The 7,480-nt window shown below is 46.8% G+C and overlaps 2 non-coding genes across 2 annotated transcripts; both read left to right on the top strand.

Moving 5' to 3' along the window:
* Positions 1–7,161: 7,161 nt before the first annotated feature.
* On the top strand, positions 7,162–7,234 carry Trnar-ucg (transfer RNA arginine (anticodon UCG)). The gene has a single exon. It is a non-coding gene; the product is annotated as a tRNA-Arg (tRNA).
* A 100-nt stretch (positions 7,235–7,334) lies between these two features.
* Positions 7,335–7,407, top strand: Trnar-ucg (transfer RNA arginine (anticodon UCG)). The gene has a single exon. It is a non-coding gene; the product is annotated as a tRNA-Arg (tRNA).
* The last annotated feature ends 73 nt before the right edge of the window (positions 7,408–7,480 follow it).

The following is a 7,480-nucleotide window of genomic DNA, read 5'->3' as shown; positions in this document are numbered from 1 at the left end:
TGTATGTCTGTCTGTCTGTCTGTATGTCTGTGTCTCTGCATCTTCCCGCTCTCTTATCCCAATCCCCTCTATCTTTCTTCATCTCTCTCTCTTCCCTCCTCCTGTTTGTCTGTATGTCTGTCTGTCTATCTCTGTCCCTGTCTCGATCTCTGTCTGTCTCTCTCTGTCTGTCTATCTCTCTTTATGTCTGTCTCTATGTCTCTGTCTCTGTCACTCTCTCTCTCTCTCTTTCTCTGTCTGTCTCTCTGTCTCTCTCTCTCTGTCTCTCTCTCTCTCTCTCTCTCTCTCTCTCTCTCTCTGTCTCTGTCTCTGTCTCTCTCTCTCTGTCTCTCTCTCTCTCTCTCTCTCTCTCTCTCTCTCTAAAATTAACTTCTTCATGTTATTGAGTTACCCCTCAATGGGCGAGGTCCGGATGACAAAATCGTGTTAGCATTGCTTATTCTATCACCCTCGAAAAATAAAGATTAATTCAATTCAATTGTCTCTCTGCTTCTGCTTGTCGGATTTTCCGTGAATTTATGCGTAAATTAGTGTGTAGAGATGAGGAACAGATGGCATCACGATTAAAGCCAACGTGACAGGACTGTCAAGATCTCTCCAGCACGTGGTACCCGTTACGTATCTTCTTTCGCGGATCGATTCTTGACCGCATTCAAGATACCGTCCTTCTGGTTTAAACAATTTTATTCAGCGAAATTACACACACAACAAAGCCGCATACAATCAATTAGTATTTTGTTTGTTTGTTTGTTTGTTTGCTTCACGCCCAGCCGACCACGAAGGGCCATATCAGGGCGGTGCTGCTTTGACATATAACGTGCGCCACACACAAGACAGAAGTCGCAGCACAGGCTTCATGTCTCACCCAGTCACATTATTCTGACACCGGACCAACCAGTCCTAGCACTAACCCCATCCAGACGTCAGGCGGAGCAGCCATTAGATTGCCAATTTTAAAGTCTTAGGTATGACCCGGCCGGGGTTCGAACCCACGACCTCCCGATCACGGGGCGGACGCCTTACCAATCAATTAGTAAATGGAGCACAACAAGCAAAGCTCTTAAAAGCAATATGATATTTCATTATTTGGTTTACCGTCCTTCTCCCATCAGCGATCATTACCAACCACCACGGATCTTTCCGGGCTTCTAATTTCCATTGGATTAGGACATTCTTCCGTTTAAAACACACATAATCTCACCACAAGGCGACTCAAGGCGCACTCATACACAATCTTTCGCGTTAACAACTCAAGCGTACTCATATATATATATATACACTTACGCATAAATTACATGAAATTACATTATGTCTGAACTATTCTTTTGTGCACATGGTTGCTTTCTAAAACCCAATGTTTCTCTGTGATATTTGTCAAGCGCCCTGAGACTAACTGCCCCGGGCTTTCACACGGAATAACACTATCCCTCAATTTCGACACATACCAAAAAATAATGAACATTCTGACCGCTTCTGGTGGGAGGAGGAATTATCTTTTTCATTAATTCAATTCTTAAAAGCCCCACACAAAGCAGTCAGGACGCTGATTTTGAGTATGAGTCTACATTGAAAGCATGCTCTCATTCCACGCAAAAGCCAAAACAGATGTTTTATATATTACAACAACAATAGTTTTACCTTTGGGTCGAAATATCTGTGAATGTATTGTTTTGTCAATAACAAACGTTCCAACAACCTACCTTTCTTGTTTTTTTTTTAATTCAAAACAGATGTGTTTACACTGGAAGGACAGTATCTTTAAAGCCAACACGACGTGAGTGACAGCATCCTTTCAGCACGTGCTGCCCCGCTAGCTTCTATCACAGATCGATTTGTGACCGACTTGAAGAGAATCTAAACAGGGCAATGGCTGGTTCCCGATTCTTGTTTGAAGAACGGTTTCGTGTCTTGAGGTCTAGACTAGTTTACACAGTACTGAAGCCGTTGTGCTTTCTTGAGAAATCTGAACCTGATCGACAATCTTTGCTTTCTGTTAGAAAGTAACCCACTAGCAAAACAAGGACTCGTTTCTGACTCTGTGTGAAGAGCGGTTGTCGTGTCTTCGGTTCTTGGCCAGTTTACACAGTTCTTTACATAGAGCTTATGTGGTTTCTTGAGAATCTAGACTTTCTGTCGGTACAGTGGTACCTCCCTTAACGACCCCTCTATATTACGGCTCCTTCAATATTACGACCCGCTTTCAAGTTCTCTAACGATGACGGATTCTTTCTCGTACCTCTATATTACGTCCACCTTCTCTGTTACAACATACGACCGACCATCAGTGGAATTACAACAACTGTTCCAATACATTTTCATCACTTTGGTTCCAGATTTCTTTCCGCAATTCCCAACGCAAGCACTGCTGGTTAGAGTGTAAAAGAACTAGCTTTTTTGTGGGTGCCCTGTCCCTAACGTTCTAGCACAAGAATGAACAGGATTTGACCAGGTTTAGTCCATTTTCTCTTGCTACTCTGGATCTTGTTGTGTGATTTTGGGTAATATGTTACCAAGTAGCTGTAGGGATACTCTCATCCCCCAGTGGGGCCAACATGCATGCAGGTGGTTGTTACAGAAAGGGGAATTATAGAGAGAAAAAGCCCGTCCTACAAAATCAAAAATTCAGAATAAAAAAAACAAGAATGGTAGTGTTTAATTTATGACCTCTGGGGTGGTCGTTTTGGACAGGTGTTCGTTTTCAAGAGGTGGTCGCTGAGGAAGTGGGGGAAGTTGATGGAAATTGGGAGGGAACAGGTATGATGTGTGTTGTACCCTCCGGCAGCCTTGCCAGTCTTGCTGGCACTGGTTCAGTGATTGATCATTGTGCCAGCCGCTTCACTTTCCTTTTAGCCATTACAGGCATGAGACCAAGGGTAGGGCGGATGGTGGCGAGAGAGGTGAAGGGACGGGGAATGTTTACAGTGCCGTGTGCCGGGCTGTGAGCAGTGCCCGCCAATGTTTACCTCAGGCACCGTCGCGGCAGACGCCCTAAGTTCTATGCAGGAAAATGCAGCGCGCTATTCTGGCCATCTGGCTAACTGTCGTCCTCATCTCTAAAGCCCTGTCCAGACTTGGCCGCCGTTTTACGCTCTATGCGCCGCAGGCCGTTTTGTGCGTCGCGCGGGATTTGCCGAGTGGCCACACATCGACGATTCTTTTCACAACGCGGTATCAGTGGAGCGGGTCACCTGACAAGAAGGTTCAGTTGCATTCGACTGCCGCGCCGCGAGCGGCTGACGTCATCGCTCTGGTTTGCTCTGATTGGTCAAATTTCCGTCGTTCTATGTCTGTGTCATGGAAATTAGAACACGCGCTATTCTTCTGCAAATAACGCTTTGCGATCATAGCACGCTGCGGCGTGCCGTTTTGAGCATAAGTCAAATGTGGACAGGGTCGGCCGGGAGTGTCTGGACAGGCCATAAAGCGGACTGATACCAAGAGGTGTAAGGTACACCCGCCTTCAGGCTCAGGCATTTTCCAACGCTCGACTCAAGACTGATTATTTCCACCGACAGCGACCGAAAGAGAAACCGCAGCCTTCAGGCGAAATTGTCATCAATATTGCAGAAGGTAGAATAAATCAGCTTCAAAACGGGATCCGGTACAGACGCTGAACCAAGAAATGTAAAGACAGACAGACTGCTAACGTTCGTAAATTCAGAATCAAAAACCAAGAATGGTAATGTTTAATTTATGACACAACGAAACGAAACTTTACTATCACTGTACTTCGACTCACATAATGAACTTAGCTGATAAAATGTTCGAAAGGAAGGCACTATAGCGAGGCAATGTCAATCAATTTTCTCAGAATGGTGTGTGTGTGTGTGTGTGTGTGTGTGTGTGTGTGTGTGCGTGCGTGCGTGTTAGTGTGTGTGTGTGTGTGTGTTCGTGCGTGTGTGCGTGCGTACGTGTGTGTGTGTGTGTGTGTCCTTTTATTAGCCATCCTCATACGTGTATGAGAGATGTTGCAGATCTTGGGCACCTGTCGACCTCAGTGTGGTAATCATGAACTTGCCTGTGGTAGATAGCGTTGGCTAAATTGTACAATGTGTGTCTGTAACTGACTCTCTACTGACACTTACCTGTCCATACCTGTGATATTTCGGGGGATGGGTGCGGAGGGGGAGAGGGTGGTCATGACGATAGGAACCGTGATTTGAGATATACAGGGTTCTCGATTAAAGCACGTTCGTGCAAGTGCGAATGAGCTCTCTCACACACACACACACACACAGGTCTCTCTCTCTCTCTCTCTCTCTCTCTCTCTCTCTCTCTCTCTCTCTCTCTCTCTCTGTCTCTCTCTCTCTGTCTGTCTCTCTGTCTCTCTCTCTCTGTCTGTCTCTCTCTCTCTCTGTCTGTCTCTCTCTCTCTGTCTGTCTCTCTCTCTCTGTCTCTCTGTCTCTCTCTCTCTCTATCCCTCTCTGTGTCTCTCTCTCTCTCTCTCTCTCTCTCTCTCTCTCTCTCTCTCTCTCTCTCTCTCTCTCTCTCTCTCTCTTTCCCCAAACCCCTTCCCACCTGTGTCTCTGCCTCTGACGTAAGTATATGCAAGCGACTCTCACCGTCTACGTTCAAACTCCCACGCCTACGATAACACAGACTGACGTGTGTTTGACAAATTGAGGCTGAAAGATTCCCCCCCACCCTTACCCCCCCCCCCCCACCCCCCACCGCCAAAGAAACAACTCCCCCCCCCCCCTCCAGTCGCAGGTTCTCTCACTTCCTTTGCGTCTCTCTCTCTCTATCTCTCTTTCTCTCTCTCTATCCCCTCCACCTTCACCTTCACCTTCACCTCCTCCTCCTTCTCCTCCACTCTATTGTAAAATAACCAGACACAGGATTCTGGACCTTCAAACGAACGTAAGTCTCTTGAAGTCTACCCCTCTCACGTCCATGCCTACATACAACGGAAGGGCGAAAGAATCTCGACCCCCCCTCCACTCACACGCACACACACACACACACACACACACACACACACACACACACACACACACACACACACACACACACACACACACAATTGTGACACATATGCACACTCAGCCTGTCTATCTGACTGTCAATCTGTCTGTCACTACGATCTCCTACCAAGTTCAAGTTCACGTTTCATTAGTCCATAACCCATGGGGGCATTTTGAACAATAAATACAATCAATACAATCATGATATATGCTAATATAGTAAATAGAAAAAATAAAAAAATAAAAAAAATTATGAAAAACTGTTACAAATTCTGTTAATAACGTCCAAAATATTCTTTAGCAATTTCTTTTTCTTAGTAGCAAAACCGTGGGACGTCATGTCATAATCATACACAAGATTCTCAGCTCCCGAGCGAGCACCTCTCGCACTCTTCCTCAGTGACTGAATTGTGCACATAAAATGCAGGATGACAGTTCTTCCAGACCGTATACATTGACCTCCAGTGTACTGTGCATGTGTGTATGTGTGTGTTCACGTGCCAAAAATGTCACAGAAAGTAGGTCAGCGCACGTGAGTATCAACAAGCATCGCCTGTGAGCGGCTACACCCAGCCTAAGGGGCTCCGCTCACCTATGTAACTTCAGCAGGACCGACGACGCACTGCAGCTTATCCCAGCCCGCTACACGTTGCATGAAAGGAAAAAACAGGCCAAGTACTCGTCATAATCCCTATCGCGGCACAAATAATAGGCCGTGCGTCGTCTGTGCCGCTGAAACTGCGCAGGTATATTCTGCCCATTAGTAGTTCTCATTCACTTGTGGCTGCAGTAATTGCTTTATTTCGTCGCGATATAACCTTCGTGGTTGAAAACGACGTTAAACACCAAATAAAGAAAGAAAGAAAGAATTTATTTGTATTACACCAAACTCTTTCCTTGGAATATCTATCCATTTAACGCCTTGTTCGCACTTAACGGATAGTTTTCGTAATTAGTTTAATTACGCCCAGACAGACAGTAGAACAGCCGTCATTTTCCACGCCTACCTGCCCATACACCTATACCCCTCCCCGTGCTCACTCCCCCCCCCCCCCCCCCCCCCCCGTGACACCTGCCCTAACGCCAAGTTACGGCTATTCAGCTATAATTGAATTGTAATTGATGGGTTGTGGTATGGGGGTGGGATTGCGGTGTGTGTCTGTCATATTTGCAGACAGCTGCAATCTAATTGAAAGAACATCCAGCTCAATAAAGGACAAAAACGACTGCATGTAATTTCAGTTCCTCGATCGTAACAAATGATCACACGTAAGAACAAAGACTTAATTCTTCTCCCTACCCACTAACAATTCGAGACACACACACACATAACACACACACACACACACACACACACACACACACACACACACACACTAAACTTGCTCTTTCTCTCTCTCTCCCCTCTCGCTCTTTCTCCCTCTCTCTCTCCCGCTCCCTCCCCCCTCTCTCTCTCATTCTCTCTCTTCCCCCTCCTCCTTCTCTCTCTCTCTCCATCTGCTCTCTCTATCTTTTTCTCTCTCTCTCTTTTCTCTCTTTCTCTCTCTCACACACACAATCTCTCTCTCTCTCTCTGCTCCCTCCCCCCCCCCCTCTCTCTCTCTCTCTCTCTCTCTCTCTCTCTCTCTCTTTCTCATACACCCCCCCCCTCACCTCTATCTCACTCTCTCTCTCTGTGCTCAAGTTGCGAGAAATGTGAGTGAAGGGGTACACCGAGTCAAGGGCATCACCCAAAGCCCTAGCAACGGCCACGCCCCGCATCTTGCAACAGTTCCCTGCACACATTTTGGATCCCTGCCTGCAGTTGAAAGGTGGTAAGCGGGCTTGCATCCTTTTCTATATTCTGCGAGTTTCAAAGCCTCCCTCTTGTTCCCGACCCTCCCCCCAACCCTTGTCACTCCCGACCCCCCCCCCCCCCCCCCCCCCCACCTTTTCCCCTCGTCCCCCGACTAATTCACCAACAGAATGCTGTATTTTTACCTTTACTGTATATGTCTGACTTCATGTATTCCGGTACTGACCACTGAGCTGCAGGTGAGACGAAGTGATGGTGTATGTGTATGTGCGTCCGTGCGTGCGTACGTGCGTGTGTGCTTGCGTGCGAGCGTGCGTGCGTGCGTGCGTACGTCAGTGATATCGTGCGTCCGTGTGCGCGTGCACTTTAAAGCAAGGGACATTTTTCTGATATATTATCTGTGGCCCCGTGGCCTAATGGATAAGGCGTCTGACTTCGAATCAGAAGATTGCGGGTTCGAATCCCGTCGGGGTCGGGGTCGGTTACACATACTTTTTTGTTTCCAAAATCAATGTTTTGTTTTAAACTTTAAAATATAGGACTATGGTACTCATTCTGTTACAATACCGACAGGTGGCCCCGTGGCCTAATGGATAAGGCGTCTGACTTCGAATCAGAAGATTGCGGGTTCGAGTCCCGTCGGGGTCGGCTTCACATTTTTTTTCCGATTTGTGGTTGTGTGCGTGTGTGTGTGTGAAGAGCAAGTTGCAGAAAACCAGTG

Source organism: Littorina saxatilis, unplaced genomic scaffold, assembly GCF_037325665.1.
Source record: "Littorina saxatilis isolate snail1 unplaced genomic scaffold, US_GU_Lsax_2.0 scaffold_2877, whole genome shotgun sequence".
NCBI classification, from domain to species: domain Eukaryota; kingdom Metazoa; phylum Mollusca; class Gastropoda; order Littorinimorpha; family Littorinidae; genus Littorina; species Littorina saxatilis.
This window is presented reverse-complemented; position numbering and strand designations above follow the sequence as displayed.